Genomic DNA, 17,550 nt, shown 5'->3' with positions numbered 1-17,550 from the left:
AAATTTGTCCCGACACCGATACATCTTCTCCGAGTTAAAATTTAAAAAAAACTTCGTACAGGATTAGATCTGCTGAACATCTCTATGTACAAAGTTTGGTGGTTTGGAAACTCCATAAGTAAATCGGTTATAAATATTATAAATTAGAACTTTAATATGCCCCATGAATCTTCTATTGGCGCAGCTACAGTATTGTATATGTCGTTCACATTGAGATATTGCGCCATTCTATTTCCTAAAGAAACTTCATAGCCCCGAGATTTATGGCCTATGTTAAATAGGAGTTCTTAATTGATGCTGGCTGTATCTATCAATTTCTTCTTCTTCTTAAATGCACTTCAATGTTTCTACAATTTTACTTTAGGACACAAAAATTCTATTAACCGGAAGTTCAGTGTTTTTCTGTAATACTTACGTACTTTGTGTTCCGGTACAACAAAAATTTTAGGAATGATCAAAAAAAAAAAAAATACATCAGAAGATTGCGAACTTGGCCAATAATTAGTTTTTGGATCAGGGTCCATAAAATTTTTGAACGGACCCTAAATCGAATTTTCGTATTTTCTACAGAATAAGTACATCATACTGAGTTAAGTGATAGTTTGAGTTTGGCTACACTATATGTGGTTCTCCAAATATAAGGCATACAAAACTTTATTAATTGAAATATATTGGATCCAATAAGAAAAAGTATGTTGTATTCGAAAACATTTAATTATAGATCTTTAAAAGAAAAACATTTAGTGTAGTTGCTTTCTCTAATTCTCCTTTTTTTAAAAAAAAAAAAAAAAACTTTCAATGTCGGGAGGAAGGCTCAGAGACGAAGAAGCATTAGTTCTGTTTTGGTTCGCAACCAATATTTGCTTCTCTCATTTGTGGAAATAGGAGGAGGTGGACCCCTTCTCTTCTGATTGCTTCTTCTATTTTGGAAAAGCCATGTTTACTGCTGAATATTCATAAACGTTTGAGCACTCGCTTGGTGAAATCTGTAGCTTTAAAAAAAGCCTGACTTTTTTCCTTCTTTCTATTTCTCGTTTTAGTTTTCGTCCCTCTTTTATCCTTTTATTCGTGTTATTTTTCCACCTCTATTCACTGTCTTTGTCTTTTAGGTTTTTCTCTCCATAACCAATTCTGTCAACCACTTGTATGTACGTTCCATCTCTTCTTTATTTTTATTCGTCTTTCATTTTTTTTAAAAAAAAAAAAGAAAAATCTACTCACTCAGGTCTTCACGGAAAAGTCTAGTAGAGGAAAAGGACACATCAGAATCCAATGTTTGTTTTAAAAGTTACCACAACCTCTGGTAAATTTTCCCTTAACTAGGAATACGTCGAGGCCACTGGAGCGATTAGTATTTTTCCAAATTTTATCAAGAGTTTTATATCCATGTTTTGTACTTCTTTCCAATGTTGAAATTGGTTAGAAAAAAAGAGGAGAGAAAACAGAAATTGACGTTTTTAAAAATTTTTATTGTTTTTTCTTTGTGTGTGTGTGTATTAATACTTAGTAAACTTTAAAATGAACAGTTTAAGAGAAATAATTTTATAGCTGGCACAAAGGAAACATATGTTTCAGATAATTATTACGCAAAGTAAATATTTTTGTTGCTCGCACATTTTTTTTAAGATGAATATTACTTGAACAAAATATGGCTCTTTTTACGGTATGACTCACAATGAAAATGTCTTCAGGTTAACATCAGATGGTGAAAACATTCCTTTACGGTCAACTTTTACTTAGATAAAAATCATTGGTAAAAAAAAAAAAAAAAAATACTTCACTTATTAACATTTTAATAAATCAACCGTACAAATACGTCATTAAATCTTCCCTCCTGTACCGAAATACATTTAGAAGTAATTTTGGATTCCCTAAATAGGTAGATTTTTTCTGTTGCATTAAAGAATGAATTATCTGTGACATACATAAAAATTATTCAATTTTGCTCAATCAAGAGAAAATTACATTGAAAAATGTTTCTGGAATTGATTATTTGTAAGTGATATGATTTGTGTATTGTACAGACGAATGGATTATCTGTATTAAGTGGCATGATTTGTGTATCGTAAAGAAGAATACATTATCTGTAACATATGTAAAAATCATTCACGTTTGTTTAGTCAGGATGAAGTTGTATTAAAAACAATATTTTTGTGGAATTGAGTACTTTTATATGAAGTTATAAAGTCAGAAGTAGGTATACTTTATCATAACTACATAGATTCTTTTCTTTTATGAAGAAACATCGAACTAAATTGATAAATTTGAATGAAATTAACGTAAAAAGAACTTAATGTATGTAGTACATTATCGTATCGAAATTGGTCAGTCTATTCCAAAGTAATTGGTAAAATTATCTGTAGGAAAACATATCTGTCTTTGGCTGTACATGAATTAATAATATATTCATATCCTTGTAGAAGTTCATGTTGTACTTTGTATTACTATGCAGTTCTGTGTCTGAATAGATGAACAGACAACGTTTGTGATTCTGTCACACAAAAACAAACATGACCTGAGGGAAGATTGTTAGTAAAACAAATTCTTTGTTAAAATCAATAAAATACGATTAATTATTAATAGATATATATCTAATATTAATTAGTCACGCCAATAAGCTATTTAAATAAAAGAAAAATGAAGAGACAACTTTTTCACCATAACACGCACAAGAACACCTAATAAATATTTGATATTCTAGTGTGGAAGACTACTATATATTAGCAGCACGCACGAAACTGTTTCATATCATATGATAGAGAAATAGGCAATAAATAAATGTATCCGTTTCCTGGTCGGTAGACAGGACGATCCCACCTACGTATGCACGAAATCCCTAGAAACTGATCCTCACCCGCCCCAACAGTTGACGCACATTACATTACATATCTATACACATATACGCATACATATGTGTACGTTTGTAGTACTGTCTCCATCGATAACAAAGAGGCATTTGTCAGTCACAAATTATACTCTATCAAAAGAATATTTTTCGACTCATGAGCATTGATACAAATGACTGCGTCACATCGGCGACACAACGGATGGGTTGCAGGCTTTTGGCGTTAATCAGGACGTGAAAGCAATGTCCGTATGAAGAGAGAGGTTCTGTTACTAGTGCCCTATCTCTTTCTCTGTCTCTCTCTCTCTCTCTTTCTACATATATATACATATATATAGGACACCGCCCGCCGCACATCAAATTGGTATTTCGAAACTGCATCAAACCAGATGTCACAAATTAATTAACAATCCAAATAGCCCCATTTCTAATTACGGCTAATGAGAAAACATCGATTGCAAATTGTCAAAACCCCTAGCTTGACATATAAGCATAGCCTGGAAAACGTATTAATCTGAGAGATGGAGAGAGAGCACGCAGACGGGTTATTATACTAGCAAAAGCATTTGAAGTATTAAAGTGATTAGTTATTGCCAAAATTGTTATCGAAAACCTCAGTTGTAAAAGCCGTCTTTTTGTTGTTTGTAGTTGTAGATGTTGTTGTTTGAGCAATGTTTGTTTTTCGAAAAGAAATTACCGTGAAAAAGAAAAAAAAGAAATACGAATATAATTCATCACATCTGCCTAATGTAACATTATGACCCTCTGCAAAGCTGTTCGTCATACTGTCATGTAGGTTATCATTTTTTTTCTCCCCGTATATTAAATATCGTATTTTCAGCGAGAATATTCTGTCAAAATCTCAATGACGAAATAAATGTTTACCAATGTTTATTTTCTGTTTATATATTTGGACCTGTAATTTAAAGAGCAGTAACAATTCAAGGAAAATTATTTTTATTACTCTATTCTCCCTCCCCGTTTTGAAATTTTGTATTGAAAAAGAAATTAAGGTGAGTGTAAAATGGTACCAATCATCGAGAGATGGCAGCATGTTCTTCATCTTTTTACAGTAATGTATTTTTGGTGGAGTGACGTAAGTCATAATAACTTACTCAAACTAAACAGATGAACTTTCGAACTTCCATGAGAGGACAACTTGAATCAATAACCACAGATAATAGGTTCAGTTTTCAATTAATTTTATGTCAATCATTGTCCAGATTGGTTTGATTTGAGTTTTAGTTGTTTTTTCTTAGCGCCGAGACTACATAACTAGGTATATATATATATGAGATGTTAATCATTGTTGTGTGTTTATTTTGTTGCTCCGCAACATGCTTCCAATACTCAATGAACCTCAGCAAGATCTCCCAACAAATTCTCTCAACACTATACGAAAGGTGGTATATACTATAGTGACCGCGACGAGTCATAAGGCCTGGACTCTATGCCAATCATACAACTGCCTTCCATTTCCTGCGACGCATCGGAAGAATTCGCACAATTCGTGAAGCTGCCTTCCGAACACACTAACTCTTTGGCCTATGGAACCCGGAGATTCAATGCCGCGTTCACAAAAGATCACTGACTTCTATCTTTAGCCAACTGCATCCAGTTTCTACTTTGTATTCCTATCTCTGCGAGATCCATTTTAATATTGTTCACCCATCTGCGCCTAGGTCTTCCTAATGTTCGTTTTCCGATTGATCTTCCAGTCAAGACTTTGAAAGCGTTTGTACTTTCTTCCATTCTAGCTACATGACCTGCCCACCTAAGCGTTCTAGACTTGACGACCCTAACAATGTTGGGTAAGCCGTATAAATGATGTAGTTCCTCGTTATGAAGTTTCCGCCATTCCCCATTCCCGTTCCTCTTGGGTCCCAATATTCGTCTCAGGATCTGTTCTCAATTACTTTCAGTCTATGTTCTTCCCTCAGAGTAAGCGACCATGTTTCGCAACCATACAGAACAACAGGCATGATTATCGTTTTGTATATTTCCGAACACACACTTGAAATAAAGTAAAAGAACAGAAGTGCACCACACTCTTGCCAAACTTACAACACATGGCGAATGAGCGAAGAAAACTTAAAGAGCTATAACACGAACACTAACAATTATTCGTATTGGACGGTAACAAAAATAATATCAAAAACATTAAAATAACGGCAACAATAACAATAACAATTTACAAAACGAAACTTAGCGGCAATTCAACAACACTGTACCCTCACCGGAGATGTTGTCCATATAGCGTGAGAGACGACACTAACAACATTTCATCGGCGGGGATTGACGACAGGGACACACCCTTGCATTCTATTGGATGCTGAAATTGATATATCTGAGTCAAGCTTCATGACTCAGTGCGATCACTATACATAATGCGGAAAAATCGTCCTTCATTGATACTATATATATATATATATATACAGTGAAACCTCTCTAAAGCGGACAGCCGTGGGGAATCAAAAATTGTCCGCTATAGAGAGGTGTCCGCCTTACAGAGGTTTCAATATTTTCTTAAGTAAATTAATAAACAAGGTAATATGCAATTAGAAAAATATTTTTGCACATATCACGTATTTATGAATATTACCAAAATGTTACTGTACCTGCATTATCTTGCGTCATCCAATTCCCTATGTTCGAGACACAACATGGGAATAAGATGTTATAGTTCTCTACACTTTACATTTATCACTACTTACTACGTTTTTGGTGTGTTGCTTTAATTCGTGAGTTAATTGCAGACCAGTAATGGCTTTTTTAAAGACAATATGCGTACCCGTGATCAAAAATACCAAACTTGTCTTTTGCTTGGTTAGAGATTCCACCCAGCGGGACACTAGAATGATGTGTCATCCCAAACAGTAGGCAACTGTCAATCACTTTTGTTTCTGAAACAGGTTGGGCGGAAGTAGAATTAAAGCAGACATAAGGGTGTTGTGGAACAGAGACCCTTCCTCAGGGTTGCTGAACAGACAGTTGAGGAGGCAAAATGTTGTCACACTCTCATGTTCTTCCTTGGTGACCTAGTATGAAATACTAAAAGTGTATTTTTTTCTGTACTTTTCAACTTGTTTTTACAGAAAGTGTCCGTAATAGGAAGTAAATAATACCTATAAAAGACAAGAAAGACTGTCCGTGTCCGTACTAGAGAGTGTCCGCTTTAGAGAGGTTTGCCAATGTGTTTTTTCCTATTAACAGTGTTTGGAGATTACAAAATATGTCCGTTATGGGAGGTGTCCGCTTTACAGAGGTGTCCGTCAGTAGAGGTTTCACTGTATATATATATATATATATATATAATAATAAAAGGACCCCGCACTTTTCTTATGGAAAGTGGCTTTCGGCTAATGTTGTTGAAACTTCGCTGGTTGATAGTTCTTAACATGTGGATCAAAAGTCTCAATGGGCACAAAGACCGAAATCCACTCCTTCCCCCCAAAAAACCGCCTCCAAGTAGCTGGGGGGATTGAACTGATTTCAGCATGTAAAACAATTTGTTGTTTTAATCAACTCAACAAGGATCCCAAACAACCACATGTTAGACTATCAAACTACCCCACTTGACACCGCCCTTTGCCCCCCACATATCCCCCCCGCGAATTACCTTACGGATGTTCCATATTACTGTAGCTTATAGTTGCGCGTATGTGTTGAAATACCTACAGTTTTGGTCTCACCGACGATATAATGGGTTTCACGTATCGCTGATTACGAATCTGAGGTGAGAGTTCTAGAATTCAAGATGGAGGATCAATATGGCGGATAAAAACACGAAACTCCTGAATGTAGCCACAAATAGCTTTTTACTAGGGTATTTTGGGTCGTTGGTTACGAATCTGAGGTCAAAATTCTTGAATTCAAGATTGCAGATCCAATATGGTGGATAAAAACGTCGAAGCCATATACCGTAGTAGAGTAGAGTGTTTTTAGATCGCTGTTTAAGTACGCAACATTCCTTGATACTTCAGCCACTATGTAGAATTATTCTGCACCCTTGCCCTTTACCAAAACCCACCACAGATATCTTAATGCTGAACGGTGTTAAAATAATTCATCAATTATCTGTTCATTATTTTCATCATTTCGGTTTGCAGCATGTAATGTGGTACTTAGCAATGAGTCATCGGGATATCTAATATTCTGTAAATGTCCTGCATGGCCTAAATACCACAAGACACTTGCAACGTGTGCACATGTACCTAATGTACGAGCACAGCTTTGACATGTACAGTAGTAACCTTGAATAACATTTTGATCATAATCCTGGTCATTTTGTTAGTGGACAGACCATACCGCGATGCAATTCCTTTACTGGAATATTTAGGAATTGATCATAGAATGCCCGGACTCCTACTTCCACGTGAAAGACAACTATCAACAGAAGATGCGAATACTTCTCGACTAGTTACTAAAAGTCGATGGATGGTCGAGGCAAGAAACGGGCATCTAAGATATGTTTTTAAGTTTCTAGCACAAACGTTGAATCTGCAACATGCAAAGAAACTGAATAGTTTCTATCGCATAGCTGGAGCTATTTTGAACAGATACCATCCCATTATTTTCATGCAAGATGCAACCATTGAATTAGCTAGAGAAATGAGAAATAGGTCAATCATGCCGAATGTTGTTAAAGCAAGAGTGGAGGTAGATAATCTTATTAGAAGGAACGGTCAATGGGTACCGCTGAATGATCAAGGCCTAATTGATTTCTCTGTACTTAAACTACTTACGAGATTTGACTGTAGGCACATATCAAGTAGATCTCTCATCCTCTTACGTCCAAGATAAACTAATACGAGATAAGGATGAGTAATTCCAGTTTGGTGAAAACGTAACTGAACCGGGATTCCTGCGCATACGTCTCTACTCAAGGTTCCGCAATGCAACTAAGCATCAAGTTTTCATAGCATATGTAGCCAATGATGAAGATGACCAGGATTATGATCAAAATGTTATTCAAGGTTACTGCTGTACATGTCAAAGCGGTGCTCGTACATTAGGTACATGTGCGCACGTTGCAAGTGTCTTGTGGTATTTAGGAAATGCACGACATTTACAGAATATTAGATATCCCGATGACTCATTGCTAAGTACCACATTACATGCTGCAAACCGAAATGATGAAAATAATGAACAGATAATTGATGAATTATTTTAACACCGTTCAGCATTAAGATATCTGTGGTGGGTTTTGGTAAAGGGCAAGGGTGCAGAATAATTCTACATAGTGGCTGAAGTATCAAGGAATGTTGCGTACTTAGACAGCGATCTAAAAACACTCTAGTCTACTACGGTTTATGGTTTCGACGTTTTTATCCACCATATTGGATCTGCAATCTTGAATTCAAGAATTTTGACCTCAGATTCGTAACCAACGACCCAAAATACCCTAGTAAAAAGCTATTTGTAGCTACATTCAGGAGTTTCGTGTTTTTGATCCGCCATATTGATCCTCCATCTTGAATTCTAGAACTCTCACCTCAGATTCGTAATCAGCGATACGTGAAACCCATTATATCGTCGGTGAGACCAAAACTGTAGGTATTTCAACACATACGCGCAACTATAAACTACAGTAATATGGAACATCCGTAAGGTAATTCACGGGGGGGAAATGTGGGGGGCAAAGGGCGGTGTCAAGTGGGGTAGTTTGATAGTCTAACATGTGGTTGTTTGGGATCCTTGTTGAGTTGATTAAAACAACAAATTGTTTTACATGCTGAAATCAGTTCAATCCCCCCAGCTAATTGGAGGCGGTTTTTTGGGGGGAAGGAGTGGATTTCGGTCTTTGTGCCCATTGAGACTTTTGATCCACATGTTAAGAACTGTCAACCAGCGAAGTTTCAACAACATTAGCCGAAAGCCACTTTCCATAAGAAAAGTGCGGGGTCCTTTACAAAAAGCAAATCTGTATTGCAAATACACACTGTGTTGAACAGCATAGCTAATCAACCATAATTCATGTGCGAGTTGATAGTTGATTAGCTATGCTGTTCAACACAGTGTGTATTTGCAATAAGGATTTTGTTTTAAATAGTAAGGAAGGACAATTCTTTCAGTGTTACGTATGTAAACGTACTCATTTACTTTTTTTTTTTTTCATTTACTTTCTATGTCTCGAATTAATTAACGTTTAGTAACATGTTTGCTTAATGTATTTTGGTTCTACAAATAGAAATTCCTTTTGTCTCCTTTTTGCGAGAATTTCTACAAGGTACACACTGAAACTTTGATGTTCCATAACTCTGGAATTAAATGTCTATATACCATAACATTTTATATGCATACTAAACCCGTCGAAGTTTACCACTAGAACAAGTGTAGTCATGATCGAATGGATTTCATCGATCACGTATAAATTATTTTTCCTATGCGTGATCCCCTAGCTTTGATAAGTCAGGATAAGCTTTGATAACTCAGGAATCAAAGGTCTGCTCACACGCTATTTCACATACTTATTAAAAGCTTGTCAGCTATTAGAGTACGTTTGTTTTATCTTGGCACGCATCCCGCCAGTGCACTTGGTTGGCTTTTAAAGTACTTCTGCTAGTACTCACGTGAACGATGTAATCCAATAGCCGTCTTATTGGCTTTGTCGTGTAGGTGACGTTAGTTGTCAGCCAGCCCATCAAATGCTGTTTGGCGGGTAGTTGAAGTGCTTAGTTGCCACATGCGAATAAGCGTATTATAGTGACTGAGTAGTGTGACTTTTGCTGTGTTTCCTAGCGTACTGTAACTCGTAACTTAACTGCGACGTGGCAAGAACGCGTTACAGACAGATCCATCCTTTAGGCGAGAAGCGCCCCAAGATAAAACAAACGTACTCTACAAATGTGCCAAATCTGATCGAGAGTGGATAATGGCCCTCAGGGCCCTCCTTCAGCCGCTATTGAGAAACAAAAATTTTACTATGTGTCAACGTTATAGATTAACTTGAAACCATTAGCGTTACTCTGTGAATCCGTCAAACAGCTACATCGATTGTTACGTTAATATATAGTGCTGGTGTCAACATTTATCGACTTTAACTGGAATTTCGAAAAAAATTAATGTAACTATATAATGAATTGGTAGATTTACTTTATGTTATTTTTTCACTGCGATGTTGCCTCATAGTGCAATTCGCATCTCCAGATGAGAACCTGAAAGATATGCAATTTTATATATATATATTCGCTCTATTTTGACTTGTAAAATAGTGTTCTGTAGTCTGTCGCCATTTTTAAACACCCGATATATCATTGTGATTGATTTTTAAATCTTTTTAAGTTTTACGTCCCGCATTTATGCCGGCTAGGCTAAAGAAGACGGTGATGATAATGAAGAAAGTTGTAGGAAGTGGGAGAACCCCGAGAAAATCCACGCACACGGTGTTTGTCCACCTCAAAGTTCACTGTGTTTGACTTTTAAAAAGAAAAATTCAAGTGAACGAAAATTTAAAAGAAAAAAATGTATTGAAATGGTATCTATAGACCAATGTCTCACAATTATATTTTGTAGGCCAAAGCAGATGGATAATCCATGAAAATGAATGTAAAAAAAAGTGAAATGAGAAAATGGGTAGAAACGGGAGAACTCTGAGAAATCCGACAGAGATAAGGATGTCAACTACAAACTCTGTGGCCTGGGATTCAACCAGACTCCTCATAGCAAAGATGAACGTTATCTACCACGTCAACTTTTTTCGGAAATCAAACATTAATCTCTCACAACAAAGTTAGGAAGAAGGAAGTCCTTGTGCTCTTTCTAATGGTGTCAATTCACACCCTGATGATACTGTTTTGTACTGAGAAAAAAATTGTATGTGGCGTACTTAAAAAGTAGGTTACTTGCGTAATTCCTTTAGTTTTTGGACTTAACGTACAGCAGACGTATAACTGAAAACGCATGTTTTATAATACTTTCCGTATAAGTGTTCCATCTATACGTACTTTCCGTATAAAACAATATAGGCGGTCAGGATCTCACATGCAAATGGACGTATATAACATATAGCTGAGGAATGTAACCATAATTATATGCATGTGATATACGGAAAACTGTTAGATGTCAGACATCCTGCAACGGCACGATGTAACATCTAAGGGCAGTGCGTATGTAGCATATGGATAACGTATGCTCCATACTGATTTCTGTAGTAAGTAAGAGGATTCCATATATTTGTACAATATACCGCTGTCCGGAGAGCGGATTTTTCTGTGTATTTGTTTATTTCTGTGCGATTTTTCTTCCTTCGAAAGTTTTGTTCAAAATTGAGGGGGAAAAGTCTGCACATCATTGATAGAGCCGACCCTTTCTCTATTCCTTTGATCTAAGAGTCAAAGTGTACTACCACCATCACTACTACTATTACTATTACTACTACAAAAACCCTTACTTTCCCTGATGTCGACGTTTTTAGAGCATTCATCTTTCTGCTGTTGGAACTCGCAGTCTTAATAGATTGCTAGCTAGAATAACCCATCGCGTCGCATCGCATCACATCCAAAAAGAACTGAAAACGGGTGCTCGAGCGATTACCCTCATCCCCTGAAGGACAAGCATGATAATGTGTTTCTGATGATCTTCTTCGATCATTAAGGTGTCCACTTCTCTTGTTTTTTGTTATCCATCTAAATTGTTTCTGATTTATAGATTAAAGGAATGAGAGAGAGAGAGAGAGAGAGAGAGAGAGAGAGAAAAAGAAAGAAAGACAGAGTGAGAGTCTTTCGGAAGGACAGCTGCTCATTTTATTTCTACCTCGCCTGGAGGATAGCCCACCATCCTTGCTACTTCGACTTTTTTTTTTTCTTTTTTGTATTGTTTGTGTTTGTTTGAGTTTTGTTGTGTTGTGGACTTAGTGAGGAATGTTAAGGGGAAAAAAGTGGAACAGAAAATTTGTCAGTCTTTACCGATCTTTATAGAGACAGAATTATTATATAAAGATTTTCAAAAGAAAGATTTTTCCATTATTATGTTACTTATAAACAATTAACACTAAAACTATACGTGATTGACATGTCTTTTCAACAAATACTCTACTATACTAATATATTTTAATTACACTTTGTATCTTTGTATGATGGTCAGACGTAATACCCGAAATTCATTAATTTGTATTACAAATTAATATGCATCTCATTCATTTGATTTGACTCGTTATTTTGAGTTTAATGTGCCGTTTGAGCACCAAGACTACGTGACGACGAAATCTCCTGTTTACAATAGCATCCAAGCTTCTACTCTTGTAGGTATCCGAGGTATCTACTCCCGCAAGAATCGAATCCCAGACCACACAAACGGATATTCAACACATTAAAATATTATGTAATTACAGTGTCTTTGCAAAATATCCATTAGGTGTATAGTATGTTTTCTTCCATTGGTAAATCAAACGCTTCTTTAATTTTTTTTAACGTTGGCAGTGCACTTGGCATAAAATTAACAATGCCTCTGTGACTGATATTCTATTGGAGAACACCGTATGTTACACGTACGGTTGATTGAAGTATAACGTTCTTTTTCAGTACCAATCTTAGGTCCATCAGGAATCGAATCCGATTTTACCGCATTGCAGACAGAACATGAACTATTTAAACATCAGGAATACTCATTATACCGCTTTTTCCAATGCGTGTGAATTATTTTACTGCAATATAAATACTTTATTTTGCCTTGTATTACAAAATTGCATACTATGTACTGGAGAAGAATACTGGTTAAGACATGGGAGACCAAGGACAGAATATCTTAACAATATCAATCAAGGATGAACGAGATTATCAGTTGATAAAAGTGACTAGCATACGGTAGATACAAGAATATTTCCATATTACCACAACACCTAGTTGAAGAAAAATTATTTTTTTAAAATACATAATATATTAATGCCATGGCAACTAATGTTAAAGTCAATAAGTTTGTCCAAAAACCTTAGAGAAAAGTTCAGGGAATAGCTCGGTAAAGCTGTATAGTATTGTAAAAATCGCAAGATAAAAATGAAGGAATAATATATGATTAACTTCCATGCCTGATAGCAATATAATCCCTATCCTTATTTCTCTCTCAATGTCTCGCCAATCACTTTAATGCTTTTTAATTTTTTTATCTTTATTTTTTTTCTGTTGCTCGTTAGAGATGGGTGAATATTTCTCGTATGAAAAGAAGGAAAAGGAATCATCTCTCAGCGAGCAAAAGATAATGCAGCTGACAATTATTTTTATGTGGAAACCCCTTGACAGCTGGTTATTATTACGTATCTCAACCAATAATTCTGATGAAGGCCATAAGAGTATAGATGAAGGGGAAAGGGGGAAAGGATAGGTAGGGGAAACCAGGGGCGGTGGTAGTGTAAGAGGGCTGGAGGCCTGATTGCAGTCGTATTAGTCTTCATTAGCGTTTCGAAAGAAAGAAAGAAAAAATTGGGAAAAAAGAAAATTTAAAAGTCATGAAACGGGAGGTAGTGGAGAAAGAGAGAGGAGGACTGATAAGGTAATTAGCTGGAAACACATTCTAGAGATTGTTATTGATGTTTTTACGGACAAATTCGTTTTGTCTTGATCAGGAATAATAGACGATTTCTTGGAATGTAATTTTCCTCAAAGATATACATGTATATTTTGATTGCTGTATCTCCCCATCCCCCCAAAATATTTACTTTTAATGCTTAATGTGCCCAATGCTATAACGAAAGACGTGCCCTATTCCCTTCGTTAATATTCTTTCAACTTAATATTCTTTTTTCTTATTAGCCTAGAATTCATGCTTAATGAGCTATCCACTCTTGTATATCAATTACGTAACAACCACAGAGTAGAACGCCACTCTCGTGGTTAAATAGTTGGCCTTTCGTCTTTGGTATCGAGGATTCTGATTTGAATATTACTCTAATTTCTACAGAAGTTAAACTTATAATTAATTTTTCAATACTGCAACAAACATAATAAGTAATAGCAAAAAGAAAACATTAAAAACTTAATAATAAGCATAAGGAATCTATGGAATAAGATGGTACATGAACGCAATATAGTGATATTGGTTGTTTCTCAAGAAAGGGTTGTACATTCCGCGATATGCAGCCTGCATTTGTCTGAGAATAAGGTACGGACTCGGCCTTTAGAACTTCACTGATGTAACTCCTATTGGTGGAGACTCAACCATAGGAGAGGAAATCGAGTCCCACGGCACCAATCAATACACTTGCCGTTCAGCCACAGTGACAATGACAAACGTTATCATCATAGCGTCTAACGCATACGTAGTCATCACTGTAGTACGTCTTGAAGCAGAATTCGGCCGGCAGTTTGCGACAGTGTTTACGCATCTTGTCATATATAGCGTTTTTGGTTGTATGAATGCCAGTGAAGCCAAACACAAAGGCAATTTCTATACGCACATCAATTTTGCAATGCGAGAAACCACCTTCTTGTAGGCTGACCAATGTATCCCCGTTCGAACGCAGCCGTCTGTTTATATTGCATCCTTGGAAATCATCAAGGCATAGTGATGCATGTCCACATGTGTCCTGCTAGCTTGTTCACGCTCCACTATTTGTGTTGCGTAAACCTCTCTTTCGTGGTACTGCAGTGAATCAAGGTTGCTGGTAGGCTCACACATGCACCAACTCGTTGAATTATAATCGTTCATACCCATATATTTCAGTCCTTAAGTTGCTTTCAAAAATCTATGAAAAAGAGTTGCCTGAAAACATGAATTTTAAAACCAGCACTAAAACCTGGACTATGACACAGTTGACTTGTAACCTATTCTCTACAAGGTATGTTAAAAAGATGCATATTCATATTTCTTCTTGTACCATAAGGATGGAACCGAAGTAAATGTGTGTATCCAAATATTCTTTCTTAACAACAAAGTAAAGCCAACAAACTGTATTTGTCTGGTTTTTTTTTTTTTTTTTTTTTTTTTTTTTAGTTTAATGTCTCACAATTATGCACCGAATTTAAGTAAGAGGATGTTATCAAGTGGATGATAATACTGATAGAATGACAAAAGTGAGAGGAAACTGGAAAACCCTGAGAAAACCCACACACATGGGGTTTGTCCATCACAGAACCCACTGGGCAGAAACTGGGATCAAACTAGCAAACCCGAACGCCTGAGGTAGTATTCCGTCACTGAGCCACCGCTGCCCCGTATATGTCGTTGCAGCAATAACTTGATTGGTGTTATTTTGACCAAACGTTTTGATATATGTCCTATGTTCATATATTTGTTAATTGTCACAGTTTCAAAAATTATTATCAAATTATTTTACATCAGAAATAATGAAATAGACCCTATGGAAATATATTTTCCAGGGAAGCTGACTAGGGTCTATTACAGGTCAAAATAGCTGTGACACATTACAGCGATGGCAAATAATAACGATGAAAAATACAACACCAATTCTCAAAGAATTTATCCCTGTCCTCGTGTGACTTTTTGAATCGCTGTTAGTCACGATGCTTTAAATGTATAATCCCAGCATTCGCTTAGTATTGACTGAGTAAAATCTCTAGAAAAAACGGAGGAGTGAAGAGATGAAGTAAAATTCAAACTTGCGTAGTAAAAACCAGGGACGGATCCAGGGGCGGTCGCCTCCCCCAGAAGAGGAAACTTTCTTGTTTTATATATAAATATATATAAAGCCCATCCCAGAGTTTGAAGCTCTTAAAAGTAGCTCTAAATAGCAGTATTACAACCCACCGCTCCCCCCAGAACTCCGTCCTGGATCCGCCCCTGGTAAAAACGGTAATGTTTATTGTTGCCTGGAGACGAAGTACATTTTTAAAGTCGAGAAATTTCACGAGTCTCTAGGGTAACATTATTTCGCCCAAGTCTTAGGTCTCAGACATTGTGTTACATTATTCACAGGATAAAAACTATAAACTGATAAAGTAATTGTAAGAACAATAAAAGGACATTTAATCAACTTACGCAAGTCATTACCCAATATATCAATTATGACAGTATTACCATTACTCTGATAAAGTCTTCTGTTCCCTCCGAATACCACGGTGTTTACGATTCTCCCTATAACATATTCTGCTAGTCGTAATGATCTTGGTGTCATCTTCGACTCGAAACTCACGTCCTCTGACCACATCTCCTCAATAGCTAAGAAATTAGTGCGTACATTGGGACTTCTTTCCCGATTTACTAAACTACGCAGTGTGACATCATTAGCAACATTCTATAAAACACTAATAGCGTCCAAGATCGAATATGCTCTCCCATATGGGCGATGGGCGCTCCTACACCTCTCTCTAGAGTTGATTCTATTCTCAGTTCGTGTTTCCGCACTTCGAATATTACCCAAGGAAGAATTCTTGCGATATCTTAATATCCAGATCCTGAGAGTACACAGAAATATCTCTGACCTGAAATTTCTTCATAAGATAGTTAATGGGAACTTAAGATCGGAAACCCGCTTCTTCAAGAACTATCCTTACGTGTCGCTTCCCACATAACCCGGAATACCCACCTATTCCATCTTGTTCGCCCCAGATTGGCTATTAGAATATACAGAAGTCTCTTTTTCAAACTATTATAATCATCCAACAACCGAGATAATCATTTTTTTTCGAGCTAACCGGTGTTTGACAAAGTAATTAAACGTGTGTTGATCAAATAATATTACTTTTGCATTCTTTGTGAACACTTCTGTTGTTATTATTGCTTATAGTTTATTTTTTTTCTTATTTGTTAAAATTTCCCTGTGTAAAATGGCAAAATTATGGTGTATCTGCGAATTTATTCAATAAATAAATAAACACAATTTAAAGATAGGTCTTGTAATTTAATACATTATAATCGTACTCTTATTTCCTGTATAATTTAACATCATATGAATATCAAATACATTCTGGATAATTAGATTTTATTTTTGTAATTAAATTAGATCAAAAATAATTAAGGTCCAAAATTAAACTGTCATCATACGTATGTCATTATAAGATTTAATGATTTAGGCTTGAACTATTTATGCCATATTCAGTTATCTTTTATTAAAGAAATTATTTCCATATTTTTTAAAAATGAGACAGTCTGCTTACTACATGAATTATTTTTTAATGGAACGCCTTTATCTAATATTTGATTAATTGTACATCGTGGCCCAAAAGTAATGAATGAATGAATGGGGATTAATGGGGGCGTCAGCAACGAGGCTATATGTTCCCGTCACGATAAAAAAACGTTGCTCAGGACTGCAAGATTAAAAAGGAATTACAGGCTAAAACGGAGACAGTGCAAAGGAGCGAGAGTGCTGCTAAATGAATAGGAAAAAGATAAAAGCAAAAGTGGAAGATAAAAGAATAAATAAGATAAAAAAATAACAATAACAATATATAAAAATAAACTTAAAACATGTGAGAAAATATAAAAATTTAGCAGCAATTAAGGCCCAAAAGTAAGTATGTACCCCTGCATAGATCAAGTATAACATTCTAGGTTATGGGTTTATTTGCTTCGGCTCTTCCAATCTTAAGATGTAAATAAAAACACATTAAGAACAAAGTCTACCTGATGGATAACAATAAGAAATGATATAAAATGCAATACTGTACTGTATATCTACATTTGGGCCACCCTGTATGCTATCGTTTCTATTACGTTAGTTATAAGGATAAAGATGTTTAGTCGGTACCTTTGCATTCCATAACATGTATACCTCGGAAATGTTTTCTTTCTAAAGTTACTTACTGGTGGTT

The sequence above is a fragment of the Thermobia domestica genome, chromosome 8 (assembly GCF_964235325.1).
Source record: "Thermobia domestica chromosome 8, izTheDome1.hap1.1, whole genome shotgun sequence".
In the NCBI taxonomy this organism is placed as follows: domain Eukaryota; kingdom Metazoa; phylum Arthropoda; class Insecta; order Zygentoma; family Lepismatidae; genus Thermobia; species Thermobia domestica.
This window is presented reverse-complemented; position numbering follows the sequence as displayed.